Source organism: Nylanderia fulva, unplaced genomic scaffold (genome assembly GCF_048542155.1).
Source record: "Nylanderia fulva isolate GAGA-0341 unplaced genomic scaffold, ASM4854215v1 Scaffold24, whole genome shotgun sequence".
NCBI lineage: Eukaryota > Metazoa > Arthropoda > Insecta > Hymenoptera > Formicidae > Nylanderia > Nylanderia fulva.
Genome location: NW_028190304.1, coordinates 50,846 through 69,755, shown reverse-complemented (window position 1 = coordinate 69,755; position 18,910 = coordinate 50,846).

Genomic DNA, 18,910 nt, shown 5'->3' with positions numbered 1-18,910 from the left:
TCTTTCTTAGCTAAACAAGATTAGTTATAAAAGCCGATTATCTCGCGTGATAAACGACTTCTATCACCGTTAGAATCCCAAGGAAAATAATCCCCGATCAAATAAAGTCTCCGACTTCGATCGGTGGACAAGGAGGAACGAGGTGCATTATAGGCGCACTTCTCGAAGCATAGAAATCAGTTTGGCGAAACAGTTCACAGCGATTTCCCGTCGACGCGTTAACGGGAACAATCGAGCATCGATCGTAGCCTGTGGATCTCTCGATCCCTGCATCCGCGAGCGGCATCGAGCGAATAGCAGGGCGTGGGGTTGACCGGACTATTCCGGAGCTGAGAGATCGCTCCCGCAAGGTGGCCTCAAATGGGATGGGACGAAGGAGAAGGAGGGGGGCAGAGGAAACGACGACTTAGAAAGTGAAACTGAAAACGCCAAGTCTCTGCGGTGCGAGAGCGAACCCCACCCTGACGTGGTCTCTGCTCGCGCTGCACGCTCCCACACGTGTGTATATGCACGCGCGCGATGAATGTATCAAAACGGCACCAGGAGGAGGAAAGGTTCGCATCGTCATCAGTGAAACCAAACGTCGCGAAAGATAAGCGTAAAACTTATACGGAATATATAGCGTACATTTTCCGTAAGCCAAAACTGTGTCCAACATGTATGTTTCTAACCTCCATGTCGTGTAGCATCCTAATCTAACTGGACATATATATTCACGTACCAGACGAAAATGCACAATATACATTGTGCACACTAATGCAATATAGCGTACACCTTCCGTAAGCCAAAACTGTGTCCAACATATATGTTTCTAACCTCCATGTCGTGTAGCATCCTAATCTAACTGGACATATATATTCACGTACCAGACGAAAATGCACAATATACACTGTGCACACAAATGCAATATAGCGTACACCTTCCGTAAGCCAAAACTGTGTCCAACATGTATGTTTCTAACCTCCATGTCGTGTAGCATCCTAATCTAACTGGACATATATATTCACGTACCAGACGAAAATGCACAATATACACTGTGCACACAAATGCAATATAGTGTACACCTTCCGTAAGCCAAAACTGTGTCCAACATGTATGTTTCTAATCTCCATGTTGTGTAGCATCCTAATCTAACTGGACATATATATTCACGTACCAGACGAAAATGCACAATATACACTGTGCACACAAATGCAATACGTTAGAGTAAAATAGAAAACAAGCCTATGTACACACAATCTAACAAATACAATCTCATTTCGGCTCATTTCAAGGAAGAGTAATATGAGACCAAACCATAATTTGTTGTCTCACTTCTTGGATACAATTGTCCTTTTCCTCTTCCATTTCTCATAAGTTCGATAAAAGATCTCTTACATATATTTTATCCATTTAAAAGGGAATTTTGAAGGAATCTCTCAATATCTTGTCAGTAAACGTACATATATGTGCAATCAAAATATTAACAATAAGAGGAATTCGCGAGGTGCATTCACAAATATTAAAATAAATTCCACATTGTATTGCGAATGCGAGACGCGAAGGACCATAAAAACTAGTAAGACTTACGAACCTAACGGATGTGGGCGCAAAAAATCTAGGACCCAACCTATCATGCCTATCATCAACTGATCATTCGCGAGGGAGCGGGAGAGAGAGAGAGAGATGTGGGAGAGGGAAGGAGCAGAACGAATTTCGAAAGGATGGGACAACGAGAAAACGGGTGACGAAGAAGGGGAAAGAAATTTTTGCAATCCGCTCTCATTTTTAAGAGTAGACACATAACGCTCGCAGGACGCACAGTCGCGCGTATCCAGGATGGAGAAGAGAGGGAAGGAAAAAGAGCGAAAAGGTTTCTTAGAAAGTAAAACCAAAGAGGTAAAAAAAGAGAGAGAAAAACACTTCTCTACACACATATACATATACCGACGCCGCGTAAACACACCCCATCCTCTCGATGAGCTGAACGGCGCTGCGTCTATTGGAAGAGACTGTATCGGAGTGCACACGCCCGTGAGCGTGCGCACTGTATACGCACGCGGTACGCGTGATTAGCGCCGCCGGCTACATCCGTGGAAATGCGGATTGACGATGAGATTCACGAGGAGTAGAGTAAAAGTGGAGCGCTCGGCTAATCTCCCCTGTCCTTCCTGCTTCTAGTTGCTCGTACAAGCTTCGTATCGTCCTGTGCAGACACCAATAGTCTTAGAAATTCTAGGATTTAAGGATAAACTTTTTAGAGCTTTCCACCAAAAGTTTTGAAGAATCCGATGATCTAATTTCTAAGCAAAATTTAATCAAATTACTCGAGTTAAGGAGACTTAATTTAACAAATTTAAATTAGATTAGAGCCTTAGGATTAACATAGAATGAGTATTTTGTAGTACAGAATTGTTTTTTATTATTTAAAATTTAAAAGTGATAATAATCAATTAGGAAAGGATCTTTTCCTACTAATTTTGCCTTTTCTCTATTCTTATTTTTGAGGAAAGGGAAATATGTTACGATGATCACCATTTTGGATTGGTTCTTTGAAGCGGAAAGATGATCAGCGATGGACATAGAATTGCCACTGGCTTTCGTCGAAGACGTCCGATCGAAACGCCGGAGTGAATGAAGCGAGTGAAAGTGAATAATTCGACGGAGATTGTGATTATATACGTGGGTAATATCGATACACGATAGACGCGCTTCATTGATGAAGTGACGGGATGAGATGTGAGGCAATGTTGACGTCGAAAACCTCGCCTATACAATTTTGTCGAGATTGATCCAATGCGGTAAAAAGTAGCATTAACGAACGCTGACGGTCCAGTTAACAAAACAGACCTTTTTTAACTATACATAGTTAATTTTAATTGAAAAGATTAAAAAAATGGAAAGACTCACTAACTACTTTTATTTATACATTTTTATTACAATATTAAAAATGATAGAATTAATATGGCGAATGTTAAAATTAAAAAATGTTCGAATTTTTGGAAATGTAAAAATGTTTATCTATACGTTCTGAATTTGTCAATTTTGACGTCAGATTAAATATTCAATGATTTAAAAATCCTGAAATTTAAAAACAAAAAATATTTAATAAAACAGTGATTTAATTTATCATTTTTCTGAAAATAGATCATATTTAATCATTAAAATCTTATTAATCAATACAATAAATTCTTTCTGCTGAAAGTCCTATAACATTATATGTAACTTTGTTTGTATCAAAACTTCTTCAATACATCACATACTGTATCTATAATATGATAAAATATATTAAATTAGTTTTGTTTTGTAATTTAAATCGCAAATTTCTCAAAATTGTTATGTAACGGAGCAAATAAAAGAGTTTGAATCGAAATCTAATATTCAATGTCAAAAAAACCTACAAAAAACGATTACTTTCTTTTTTATTATACTTGGAAAAATAATTATTACTTGTTCAACTGTGTTATAAAATTTTCAATGATTAATAAATTATTGATAAACATATAATTGATTAACGTAAGCGAAAAATAAATTCGTAAACAATGATTTTGTGAAATCTATGTTAAATTTCTTATTCTGAACTATGTTTATCTATTTACATTTGGATTAATTTCTTGTAATACTTAAATGCAACAAGTTACATTTCATATATTTTTGACGTATCGATCATTCTCAAATTTGAAGTATATAACGTATCCTTCTCGATCATATATATTACAAACCAGAATGAGAATAACGCGCGTATTCATAGAAATCTTATTTACGGACGCATCCAGTTTATCCTACAAAGGCCTTTTACAGTTTATCCTATAAAGGCCTTTCTTAGGTGAACCACAATTCCCGTCAATGACTTCCCTTCTTGTTGGTATAATAATCACTTTCGCACTGGCCTACCTGAATTTCCTAAGAAGTTCACCTTAGTGTTTTCCAATTTTGTCAAACATCTTTTCTATTCAATCCTAATCGCTCTGTTAATAAACATTGCTAATAAAAAAACATTGACGAAAACTTTTAATACCTCAGAAATATCGTATACCTAATTTTCGCATATAAAAAAATATATTTTTTTTACTTCATATCTCGCATAAATTATTCTTCCTCATAATTTATATACGACCCGGTTGTGACGTAAAAGTAATTTTTTACTCCACGCTCGTGTTATCCGTACAATTATCTCGACGATTAATAATCGTTAATTACGACGTCACGTTATGACAAGAGTCCCGTAAGAAGACTATATTCCAGTAAATATAGCTTATCTAATTTTATACTTTAACGAAACTTTAAAATTTATTCTCAATTTTTGTCTTCAAATATAATAATATCTCTTTTATTTAGCCTTTGCATATTTTTTTATACGCTTTGTATATATCTTTATGATATGTTAATATAATAATGAACATAATGAGACAAACGTTTGTTCACAGTGTGACAGACATATTTAATTGGGACGTCATTTCGACTTGACTCACGTGTCCTAATGACGCTATTTACAGTCGTAATTTTAATTTTGGATTCAGTTGCAAATCAGCCGAGACTAATTATATTCTATAGCTCCTGGTGCATTATAAAACGACACTATAAAACTGTATCTTACTCACGCGAATCTCCCACCACTCACAATCGCATCACGCGGTCCTGCATCCTCCTGTCAGTGCTGCATTTACCGCTCATTGAGAAACATATCGTATAGAATGATGTGTGTGTGTTTGTGCGCACTGCACCTTTCCCGTTTTCAATCTCGGTATCTCGTTGCAGTTAACTGATTTCTTGGACGACCGCGAATTCTCGAAATATTCGCAGCACAGCATTTAACCTCATATACACCTTACCGACGTAATCTCTCTCTGCCCTTCCCAAATTCCTGCGAATCTTATTCGTAGACTTAAATCCTGCCTTGACATTGCACAAGCCTCTTCCCTCTGTGCACTGCACATTCCCAGAGTTGTTTGCCGACAGTATTTTGCAAGTTTTCTCTCTCTCTTTTTGTGGATGTATATGTGTTACATAGTATACTTCGTTTGCTGAGATTTATGAGAACTTGTCGAGATTTTTCTTTCACGCTACATACTTACGTATCAAATTACGGCCCACAAGTAATAATATTATGCCTGGTCGCGAGACTCATACCGAAAAATCTCCTAAATAAATATTTTTTAAAATATTCTCTAACACTGAGAATTAGATATTCTTTGTTAATAACAAACGGTCGCATATTTTTTTATGCGAACTGTTTATTTAGTGTTATATGATCATAATTTTGCGGCAATATAATATTATTATATATATTATATTGCAATTTGCAAGTGTTTGTCAATGAGTGGTTTTAATTAGTTTATTAGAAGAATAAATAAAGAATAAATAGTTTGAAATACGTTTCTTAACTTTAGGAGATTTTTCTCCTAATAAAGTAAGAGAATCCTTATAGCGCTTATTTTAAATTATTTAAAAAGTATTCTAAAAATAAATAAAATTCTGAAAATAAAAATACAATTTAAATCACATATTCTAAGTATTTATGTAATTTTATATTACGAAAAATTATTGAGAATAAATATCATAAAAGATCTGCGAGATCGGCAATTTTATTGTGTTTGTCTTACAAGAAAGAACTTGAAGAAGCAGAAAGAAAAAAGACAGAAAAACAGAAGAAAGTAGAGTAAACAAACACGCAAGCAAAAAGACACGGGGACAGTAATTTTTTTTAACTTAAGCGTCAATTTTGACTCCAATATATTAGAGTTGCTTTCACGATAGAATCAAAATGATGTGATAGAATCGTAATTTGAAGGCACAGGAAGGTCCTACTACACAGAGCACGATATATATATTTTTTTTAATATTTTAATTATCGTTTATGTCCCGGGTTCTTATGCACCGGTGCAGGCGAGGATCTGTGTGTGTCAGTGGGTAAATGATCAAAATCGGTTTAATAGGAGAACTGTTATAATTGCTGCGTTTGAGTTCGCTACAAAATATTCGCGGTATACATCCGCACGCGACAGCAGTCGGAAACCGAATCTCTTGATCGCGCGTTACATTTCCTCTTGTCGCCTATCTTCTTGACATTCGAGAATTTTCTCACCTAATCTTTTTCACTCGTGTTATTATTCTTTTTTCTGTCTCGATGCTAGTTGTCAAACGTCTCGTCTGTTATGTTTTCTCTTTACTGGTTTATTTTGTCTCGTTTTTGTTTTCGTCCTTTTGTATGTCTCTACTTATACCCGGGGAATATGTGACGATATTATCGCCACAATATCTTATAATACAAAATCATCAGCTCATTACCTAAATCACTCTTTTCTTTAATTTTTTAATCAAAAGTCAAAATTTCAGGTACCTTTTATTTTCAACTATTCTTTTGATTTTTTCCTCAGATTATTTTATTGGTTTTCCTTTTAGAAGTAGTTTTTTATTTAGCTCCTGCACACAGGTATTTTGCACCTAATACCTAAATCACTCTTTTCTTTAATTTTTTCATCAAAAGTCAAAATTTCAGGTACCTTTTATTTTCAACTATTCTTTTGATTTTTTCCTCAGATTATTTTATTGGTTTTCCTTTTAGAAGTAGTTTTTTATTTAGCTCCCGCACACAGGTATTTTGCCTTTAATACCTAAATCACTCTTTTCTTTAATTTTTTCATCAAAAGTCAAAATTTAAGGTACCTTTTATTTTCAAATATTCTTTTGATTTTTTCCTCAGATTATTTTATTGGTTTTCCTTTTAGAAGTAGTTTTTTATTTAGCTCGCGCACACAGGTATTTCGCAAACCAGTGTTCCGAATTTACTTTCTTTCCTCTATATTATCGATCATATGCCGCGCCTTGTGGCGTCGAAAGTCGCGGCGATGCGATGGTCCGACTAGGACTTATTTCCCAGGCATGAAGAATCGACGAGAGGATTCTCCCGACGGGGTGTGCCCCGTAAACGGTTTCCCCGATGCTCTCTCGGGTCCTTTCCTTCTCCCTCTGCCAATCCCATAAATGGCGCGGTAGTGACGGCGAGATACCAGCGCGGTATCAGCGTCGGGCATCTCTCTCGGGCGCTGTGTGCCGTACCGACACGTGTGTTGCCTCCCATGTGGGAAGAATGTGGAATATCGCGTGGAATGAAGTAACACACAACGCGGGCTCATGTAATGTGCACGCGCATTCGTACGTAGAGCAGGCGTACACAGAGGCGCATGGATGCGCTCCGACGGGCGTGTAAGCGCATAATCACCGGGAACAAAACGCCGCGAATTACCGTCTCTATCCTCGTAAATGGGGATCTTCCCGTGCCGGTTCTCCGCTCGCGCATTAACCCCTTGCACTCTCTACCAGATTGATCGCGAACACACACTTCGGGCTTTTATATTATGTATGTACATATACGTACGCTTCGTAAATTGATGAATCGTGTATTCTGAAATCGAGACAATCATTAGGTAGCTCGATAATAGAAGGGAATGTTGCGCGAATTATATGTTCGACTTTTTGGCTTAAAATGGATTTTACGAAATTTGTTTTATTTTTCAAATGTCTATTTTCCATTTCCTATTTTAAATAAACGTTTAAAAAATATTTTGCATTTTGCATTTTTAAATTGAGGTTTCGTATTTATTTTATTATATGAATTTATTTTATTATATGAATTTATTTTATTATATGAATTCTATATGTATTTGAAAAGGGGCTCAAAATTGGTGACATACAAATTAATTATTTTCGAATAGCTTGTGCTATCTGGGTGGGCATTCAAACTCATTTAAAATAGAAAACCTTCGAAATGAATTCTTTTCGAATAGCTTGTGCTATCTGGGTGGGCATTCAAACTCATTTAAAAAAGAAAACCTTCGAAAAGAATTCATTTGTATGTCACCAATTTTGAGCCCCTTTTCAAATACATATAGAATTCATATAATAAAATTAATTCTTTTCGAATAGCTTGTGCTATCTGGGTGGGCATTCAAACATTCGAAAATAATTAATTTGTATGTCACCAATTTTGAGCCCCTTTTCAAATACATATAGAATTCATATAATAAAATAAATTCATATAATAAAATAAATACGAAACCTCAATTTAAAAATGCAAAATGCAAAATATTTTTTGAACGTTCATTTAAAATAGAAAACCTTCGAAAAGAATTCATTTGTATGTCACCAATTTTGAGCCCCTTTTCAAATACATATAGAATTCATATAATAAAATTAATTCATATAATAAAATAAATTCATATAATAAAATAAATTCATATAATAAAATAAATTTATATAATAAAATAAATTCTATATGTATTTGAAAAGGGACTAAAAATTGGTAACATACAAATGAATTTTTTTCGAATAGCTTGTGCTATCTGAACATTTTGCACATCTCTGGAGGTAATAATATCGAGCTATTATATTATTGATGGGCGTGTCAAAATATGCTACAATATATAAGAATGCGAGCCAGATAATTACGTTGCTTAACTTGGGAATGCAACCTGCTAAATGACTCTCTCGATAGACAATAACATATGCCCACGATCAGCTGTTGGGTGGTGTTCGCAAGACTGTCAATGGGAAGAACAATGCGCGATTTGGCGGATAATTACGGGCAGTAATTATTCGCACATTTATACACGTCTGTGCAAAATGTCGGATGAACGATTAATATTGAATCAGAGATGAAAATTGGTATTGTAATATCTTCCACGCGCGAAACACACTCTTGCTTTCGAATTTTTTATCTCTTCTTTGTTATTTAACAGTCAAAATATGACGAATCGTGCCAACTTCTTTTGACAATTTTGTAAATAATGAAACTTGCAAGAGAGAAATAACGTATTGATAATTTTTCTATCGGTAATTTTTGTAAAAAGATTATGCACTTTCTGCATTTTTTGAATTTTATGCACTTTCAGCATTTTATGTATTATATATGTATTTTCTGTACTTTATGATCTGTGCAATATACTTTGATTTTCACATTACATATATATATTAGATTGTTACTTTCCAATAAAGCAACAATAAAAAATAATAAAATATTAATTAGAAGTTTATTATTAAAGATTTATTTTCCCTCATAGAGAAATATAATACGATGTTTTTGTTTAACTAAACTTTAAAATTTTATCTTATTTTATTATTTTTCATCTGAGATATAGTCGCTAATGGAAAAGCGTTTGATACAGATTACTTGATCGAAACGACAAATCGGCATTAGAAGAGCTGACGTCATCCTAAATAGCGAATTGCCTGCAAGCCAGATATCGCAATAATTACAGTCGTAATCGTCGAGGAAGAGCGCCGAACAAAGAGAATCTTTCGAAGAAGAGAGAAATCTAATCATTAAACCAGGTTTTTTATTAAAATAAAGAGTAGATAAAATAGTAGCTAATTTGATAATGATGTCTTTTTCGAATATCATAATCAAATATATGTACATTATTCATTCTCTCTAATCATGAATTCATTAGATTATCACTACAGAACATATGCAAAAAATAAATGTGGTAGATATCATTCCAAGTAATATAGTATACATATTTGAACTACTCATTATAATATAAAAAGATGATCGCCATCATTTATTTAAAAGGCTATCATTATTTTTTTTACATACAAATTCGAGTCTTCCATAATTATTCCCGTTACATCAGAAAGAAAATTATTATACGAAGAAATGATTTCGAGTTAATATCGATTAATCAATACACACAAATTATTACACACACGACGTGCGCAATTTAAAGATCAAACACAATGTCGTTTACTATTTAAACATCGAAAGATAGATGATAGAGAGAGAGAAATGAGGCCGCGCCATCAACGCAATTATGGCCACGAAAAGGAGATGAAAGAAAGAAAAAAGATAATTACTGAGCGCGATCGCTTGATCAGATGTGCGTGAAGTAGCTGACTACATTGAAAGCAACCAGCTGGTTCCAATTGCGTCATTCTGGAGATTTTCAAGGACCCCTCCGGATTGGCCATCGAAGATGCTGATTGTGAGTGATCTGAATAATGTGTCATAGTTTGCAATTACTCGGCGATTGTTGCGGTATGACAGCAATAGTTTCATTATTTAATTTGATATCAAAAGATTTTTACATATATGCATATATAAATCACAATATAGAACACTTTCTTTAAAAAATTATATTTATAATTACATATTATAATTTTTATATTTCTTTTTATTTTTATTTATTTTTTCGTTCTTACTATCATTTATTATCATTTTATTATATTTTGTATTATAATTAATTGATAATTTATTTTTATTATTAGTATAAAAAATAATTATATACTAAAATTTTAGAAATGCTTTAAAACAGAGAAAGAGACAATTATTTTAGAAATATTTGAATAACACACAGTATAATGTATTATTTTATAAAAATAAAAGATTTCCTTTAAAAAAAGATCTGCTCCATTATAATATATGTAATAGTGAAACACAATGTATTTTGTATATAGCTTGATACAAAATCTTACCTTTTTCTGACCCTTTCTTTTTCTCTGTGTGCATGTAATATACATATTAGTGTATCAAAGAAAAAAGTAGCATACGAAAGTGCAATGTTCAAAGTCGAAGTTTGTATTAAGTCCAAAAGCATCTTTGCACACCTGGCGATAAACGTTCATGAGTGAAACATGGTGAGCATTTTTTAATGATTCACCGATCGGGATCTCACTGCGCTTGTTCATCCAAGGAACCGTATTAACATCATTGGGTGTTGACGCGTGGCTCGCAGAGATTATTAAGTGGTTGTTGTGGCCTCGTAAGAGAACCTCAACCGATTTCTCATCACGGTCGACAATAGGAAGCTTGGCCAAACTTCTAGTGAATTATTTCCAAGAAACAATCGCGAATTATGATTATTAAAATAATCCCAACTTGTATTGATAATATTAATTATTCCCATATCAAATCCTAACGTGTAATCGAGTGATAAAGAAACACATACCGGCATCTGCTAAGTGTGCTAATAATTATACGAGGGTTAATTAAAAAAAACAAATAGCTGTTTGTTTTAATACGGTTTATTTAATGAATCTATCAATTTCTTTATTTTTCGATATAATCTCCTACTATAGTTATACATTTTATATTGCTCTAGGTTTTTTATGCTAGCAACAAAGAATATTTTGTCTTGAATTTTGAACCAGTTTTGGACATTTGTTCTCACTTCTTCATTGCTGTAAAAATTGATTTCACGTAATGACTTTTTGACCAGGAGAATCCACTCATATAGCCATTCGATTTTGATTAGATTTCTTCATATTTTACCTCATATGACCTTTATATCAAGTTTTATGACAATTGATTTTGTATAACAAAATTTTCTCAATTCGGTATACTCTTTTGCACGATTCATACAATTTTTATCATTATATATTATACGACAAATGCTTGCTATGTACATTGCTTAAGCATCCCGGAGTTTTCAGATAGTATTTCAGATAGAGTATCATTGATCGTAATAATGCGTATATACATGAACAAGCATACGAGGTGTCGACGCTCAATAAATTTGCTCTCGTAAAGAACAGCAGAGTACATCTTCTTTTGCAAAAATATAGCAAAGTAAAATATGTAATGGCAGGCATTTCGCGGATCGTTACAGTCCGTCTCGAGATCCTTATCGAATCGGATGTGTCTGATGATTTATTATCCGACCGCCAGAAGCCCACAATTCACGCGCACGCGTGATGTACACAAAGAAACGTGATTGCGTGCCGCGTAACGCGAAGAGGTGTATAACGAAGCCGCCCGATGGATGTTCGCGTCGCTCTGACAGTTCGCGTTACGTAGGCATGCGTTTTCGCTCTACATCCGACCGTAGCGTATCTATACGCATTCGCCGCTCCTCCCACTGAAAAACGCGATGGTGTGCGATGACCAATCCAGAGAGAACAGGAAAAACACGCGCTACTTCTTCCGCATCGTGCCGTTTAATAATAAATATACTTGCCCTCTTGCCTCTCTCGAATAAACACGAGTGAATCCTGTGCTGCTGGTTTCGCCGGTTTAGAAACACGCGATTCCACGCATATTTGCTGTACGTTAATTTTAAAACACACAAAAAGTGTTCCAACATAATGTAGATAGTATTAAAACCTAAACTAATCTAAAAACTGATTAGGAAGTAATCTTTACAAAAAAAATCACACAAAAATTGTGTTCTCTAAGTATAAGAGAACTATGTATTATATATTATATAAAATTTCCAACATATATTCTTAAGTGTTTCTAAAACATCCTCTAAAACTAAGAATATTGTATAATAATCTTTGTAGAAAAAATAAGAAAATAAAAAAATGTTTTAATATAAACAAAATGCAAGTAAAAATGAAAAATATAATACAATTGTCCTATTTTTATGATTATTACCGATACTACTCAACTTGAGGTCTACACAAGTATTCTTGCAAGCATTAATCAGTTTCTTTCTTCATTCTTTACACCCTTTCGTAATTATCCTTGAAGTATTGGTAGAATTTAGGCCTCGAAAATTATGCAAGTGGAAGGATCTATCGGCAATCTTCGAGTCAACCAAACGAAATCTTTATACTTAACTTTATCGCATCATTAAAGCAAGATTTAAAGCAAGTCGGCCAATGTTGCGCTCACGCCGCGGAAATTGCATCCGAACAGGATTCGATCACCAACAATAAAGACGAGTCTGCGACCCTCGATATAACCTACAGTCAATGGAAGTGTTCGAGGTGTTACAATATCTCCATTAGCACATCGAGTTTCAAATTGCTACGATGCAATATAAATCTATATTATACAAGAATCATTTATATTTCCACATTATATTTTTAAAGTTTTCATCATATGACAGCTACATGATACTTAATCTCTTTTATCTTCAATCAAAATTGCACAAAGATTATAATAAGCACAAAACTTAAGAAATTTTGATTGAATTTACTATGATGTGTTTTTTTAATTAATTCGAGTGATCTGCATGGAGGCAACACTTCAGAATTCAAAACGCATCAATCTCAGTCACCTTCTTCCGAGATCGCTAAACAAGAGTCAGTGATTTCTATAGTTTGCAAAAAATCCTCTTGTAAATCCCTAACTTTACGATGGAAAATATTATTCGTTTATTGTCTATTTAAAATACAAAGTAGAATCTCAATATTATCCTACAATAAATAAAACTTATCACGCGAATTCTCTTCGAAACTATAAGTGAGAGATGATTGAGGTTGAAAGTAGGATCAAAATTTCGAGAATATATTCTCGTGTCAATTGTAACAAGAGGCGCTGAATTAAAGCGATCTCACAATCGAGCGATTCCCGACAATGCTCGGCTCTAATCTCCAAGAGAGGAGCGTTTAGGATGATTTAACTTTCACCGTGACGACGGTGAAGAAGGCTTCCGGTGCGCGCGCGCGCGCGTCATTATCAACGACGAGTCTCACCAACGCGATTCCGCGTGCGTCGTCACCTTTGTCGACACAACGACACCATCAGCGACATCGTGTCATGCCATCCTCGTCGCAGATACTCCGATACGCGTAGGCGTCTAATGACGGGTTCCGCGGCGGACGTGTATACACGCGTGTCAACCCCGTGTCATCGTATGAGAATAGAATGCGCGAAGCACGGATGAAAGGAGGGAGAGAATCCGTCGCGACTGTGTCGGTCGCGAATTCCTGACCCGCCTCCATAAGCCTCAAATATCACGATCGACGACCCTGAAGTGACACCCAACACTTATAGCAAACCGTCGTTCATCCGGCTCTCTCGGAGAGCTCGTTGGGCAACATCGCGATTTCGAACGCGAAACGAGAGAGAGAGAGAGAGAGAGAAAATCTCAACAATGTATGTGATATAATAAGATGAGGTCCTGGTATAAATTGCGATTTTATTTTTATATATATGCAGAGTGAGTCTGGAAAGTTTACCATGTTTCTCTCAAAGGCAGTTAGAGATAGGGGAAAAACATCTATTATCAAAATTGTAGAACAAAATGGAACACATATTTCAGTGACTTTGAATAATCCTGAATGTCCGCTTTCACTCTAATAACAATTTTTTTTAATGGAAAGGAGTACTTTGTAGTCATTCTATCGATAGTATTGAATGATGTAGAAGAAATTGTTTTATTATTACAGTAAGTATTTAAAATGTCTGTGAAATTAATTCAGCCATGTCTGCAATCTTATTGTTAGTGGACCACGCAGAATCGTAAAGAGATCCATATTAACAATTCTGCAAGGCTCGATGGCGATCGTCAAGTTTTTTAAGTCAACATGATAGAATGACAGCCGGAGCTGAAAGTCAAAAAATTGTCTGACACACACCGAAGAGAATCGAAACGACATATATATTTGTTGGAGAAGAGCTACAGCGAGAGAAGGATCAGAAGCGCGCCTCTTTTTGTCCAACAAAAGATCGCAAAAAAGGTCATCAAACCATGAAACCAAGGAAGAGCCTTTTCTATTGCGAGAATGGCTTACGTGTTTTCTCTTCTTCGCTCTTCTTTTTGCCATTATTTTTTTTCTTTTATTCGTCTTAATCCTCCTCGGACCGTAACGCTCTGACCAGGTAACTGTGTCAGGACCGTGCTATGATCATCGAGGCGATTGCACAATAAGGCGCGGAGATCCACGAGGTTTCGATGATGATCTAAAAGTCTCGCAGGGCGTATACACCTCGCCTCCTCGATTTACCTTCGCCGTGCTTACTTAGGCTGCATGGAGCAATCTGACGCTAAGAAGCCAACTAGAGATTGACCTAGAAACTCATAAGTCGGATAAAATTTCCGTCAAATATGCCGACATAACGATGAGTGATCCGTAGAAAATCGCGAGCGTCACGATCGACATGTCTTCACTCAAGGCTCGAGAATATAAAAATTTCGTAAAATTAAAATTGTTTTCAATGAAATAAAGAAACGTTGTATATATATTTTTTCTTCTCTTGTATTATAATAATATGATACAATTACTTATGTCAATTTCTAGGTATTTCTCTGTAGATTTATCTTCAAACGATTATAAAAAGTATAATTATTTTCCTATATATTTTTTTGCTATTCATTATATATAGGGGGAAGTATGCTAAATTATATCTCCTAAGGGGTAAATATTAAAATTGCAATACTAAACTATCAAAAAAATTTAGCATTGTTTCATATTGTAAATTAAAAATTAAAAAAAAAGTGTTATTTGGTACGATTTACCAAACTTCCTTTACTTTGTCAAATTTGTTAATAAAAAAATAATCTTAAAACATTTTGCCAATTTTTTCAGCGTTTCCGTATACAAAATTAAATAAGATAAAAAGATATTTTAATAATAAGTTTAATTGCTTATCTTTCTCGATGTGATAGCTTAGGCACGATGTGCCAAATTACATGAAAATCACACAAAATATATTTATTTACGCCACTAAATAAATCGCTTGAGAAGAAAAACTAATATTATGGCATTTAAGTGAGACTAACTGTGACACAACAGCGTTAGCATTTTAAAATATTTTAACTCTGTTGAGGAAATACAGCATAAATATGATTTAACGAACGGTACGATTTAACATAATTTCCCTTATTAAATAATAATAATAAACTGTATATCGATTCAAATATTAGAAAACTAATCATTGTTGTACCTATAAATAACAGTAATTTTAAATAATCTAACAATAAGATAAAAAAAATAGAATGGTATGAGTCAATAAAAATTAATTAGGTAATAAAGAAAATATTTTTTTTTCGTCAACACGCTGAAGGCATAATACGAGACTGGTCAGAGAAAGAGAAAGAGAGAGAGAGAGAGAGAGAAAACGAATTGAAAGGCGTTTAAACCACCAGCGGAATACAAAACGGTAACAACAGGCTGGTCCGGTCCTAGGACAACCGGATTGTCATCGTGGAGAGAAACCGGAGCAAAGTATCTTATGGTGGGGATGGGATACAATACAGTTGCAGAGATGAATTAGTACGGCCGGGAGAAAAGAGGCAGACAGAAGTCACAATTGATACACAATACAAGGAGACAATCTCTCGAGTATCTTTTCGGTGTCGATTTTATCTGAGCAAAATTTTGCAATAGTGTGTCTGTTCAATAATTACAATATTAAATATTTCGTAAATTAAATTCTGTGCATTTGATCTTTTAATAACACTGGATTAAAATTCAAGTTAAAAAAATATATCGATGGATGATTGTAAAATGTATATATCGATATTTATTAAATTTTTGTTATTCTCAAAGTCCTATTTATGCAATTTTTATAAATTGGGATAAAATTAAAGATAAAAGTCGAATAATGTGTACATCTTGACGTATATTTTACTTATTCTGTTTTTCGAGGGTACCACACGACATATAAAATTCTAAACAGTATATTTTTCTTGAATTTTGTTGAAAAAATTATATCATCTAAAACAAACGTCTAAAACAAACATCTAAATTCTTCAATTTAAAAAATGTAAAATTTTTTGTATAGAAAAAAAACACATTATATATTCTAATATATATTACATTATAAAATACACAATTATTAGAATTATTTATTATTTAATCTTGCTTTTGTATATATTTCCTCTTATCTTTGAGCCTCTTAATAAATCGTTCGAGCTCCGAATACTCCAAACAGGCGAACGAACAAGGAAAGAGAGATGAAGAAGAAACCGAGAATATATATATCTACTCACGGACGGCAGAGTGTCGATACAGTTACAAAGGTAAATTAGTTGCTTGGGAGGTTACACCGCCAGTAACGATAGAGAAGAGATAGTAACTGTTCGATACTCCTCGTCATCTCTTTCTCCCCCTTTTCTCTCTCTGTCTCTCTCTTATTTCCGCGAGAGCGCGTCGGCTTGATTGGGAGGATTCCGGTGTGTCGGTGACTATCGGGTGGGAGTGGTGCATCAACACCACCTCCTCTCCTGGGTTCCCGATCGACGCACCGGAGAGTGGGAAAGACAGTCTCAGAAGAGCGCCGAAGGAACCTAGGAAGGAGAGGAAGAAACGTTAGCTAGAGGGAGAAACGTCCTTCGGCAAACGGAGAAGTAGGAAAAGAAACACGAAAAGGAACGCGCATAGAGGTAAGAAAAAGGGAGAGGGTGGGGAAGATTGCAGGAGGAATGGGGGGACGGTAAGTCGCGTGCCGGCGTGGTGCTACTTCGTGGCTGTGAAAGAGAGGAGAGCACATTTACCTTACTTTACCGACGTCTCTCACGGTTAATACGCAGCTCTATCCTCTCCATACAGTTACACATCACGCATACAACACACAAATACCAATCCGCAATTGTGTGGCCACACGACACATTCATATCCTGACAGCACATATCCCGAAAACGTTCAGAGAACATCCTCAGGATCTTCTATCCTCTGAATATCTTTCGAATATGCTATTAGGGTACCAATCCGCAATCGTGTGGCCAAACCGGTATATTCATACCCCAACTGCACACATATCCCGAAAACGTTTAGAGAACAACCTGAGGATGTTCGAATATCTTCTGGATATTCTCTGAATATCTTTCGAAGATGTGCTATTAGGGTACCAATCCGCAATCGTGTGGCCAAACCGGTATATTCATACCCTAACTGCACACATATCCCGAAAACGTTTAGAGAACATCCTGAGGATGTTCGAATGTCTTCTGGATATCCTCTGAATATCTTTCGAAGATGTGCTATTAGGGTACCAATCCACAATCGTGTGACCACACTGGTATATTCATACCCCAACTGCACACATATCCCGAAAACGTTTAGAGAACAACCTGAGGATGTTCGAATGTCTTCTGGATATCCTCTGAATATCTTTCGAAGATGTGCTATTAGGGTACCAATCCATAATCGTGTGACCACACTGGTATATTCATACCCCAACTGCACACATATCCCGAAAACGTTTAGAGAACAACCTGAGGATGTTCGAATGTCTTCTGGATATCCTCTGAATATCTTTCGAAGATGTGCTATTAGGGTACCAATCCATAATCGTGTGACCACACTGGTATATTCATACCCAGACTGCACACATATCCCGAAAACGTTTAGAAAACAACCTGAGGATGTTCGAATGTCTTCTGGATATCCTCTGAACATCTTTCGAAGATGTGCTATTAGGGTACCAATCCACAATCGTGTGACCACACTGGTATATTCATACCCCAACTGCACACATATCCCGAAAACGTTTAGAGAACAATCCTGAGGATGTTCGAATGTCTTCTGGATATCCTCTGAATATCTTTCGAAGATGTGCTATTAGGGTACCAATCCACAATCGTGTGACCACACTGGTATATTCATACCCAGACTGCACACATATCCCGAAAACGTTTAGAGAACATCCTGAGGATGTTCGAATGTCTTCTGGATATCCTCTGAACATCTTTCGAAGATGTGCTATTAGGGTACCAATCCACAATCGTGTGACCACACTGGTATATTCATACCCCAACTGCACACATATCCCGAAAACGTTTAGAGAACATCCTGAGGATGTTCGAATGTCTTCTGGATATCCTCTGATTATCTGTCGGATATATGTAGCGCTATTAGAGTATACACGGCGTTTCCCGCTAGTGATATGTATGTGTGTGTCGGACGTCTTCTCTCGGTTTCCCTTGTGTACGGCTCACCTACCTACCTACCTACCTACCTACTTACTAACCTACCCGCCAGCCTACGGATTCAGTCTCCCCGCCCAATCGACGGTACCCGAGCGACGGTACATACGGTATATCCCCGGTGTCTGTATGGGTGTATCCGTGTCGCGGCTTACTCACCACCTTACTTACGGACCACTCCGCCGCTCTCGTCGCTCGCGTCTCACGAATCTCCTCCAAGAGAGGAGAACCGCTCTTGCTGATATTCCGCCTCGTCCCGCGCCGGGAAGGTGAGTGAGAGGGGAGAGGGATATCACACGCCTTGCGAGAGAGGACCTGGACAACGGAGTACGGCCGCC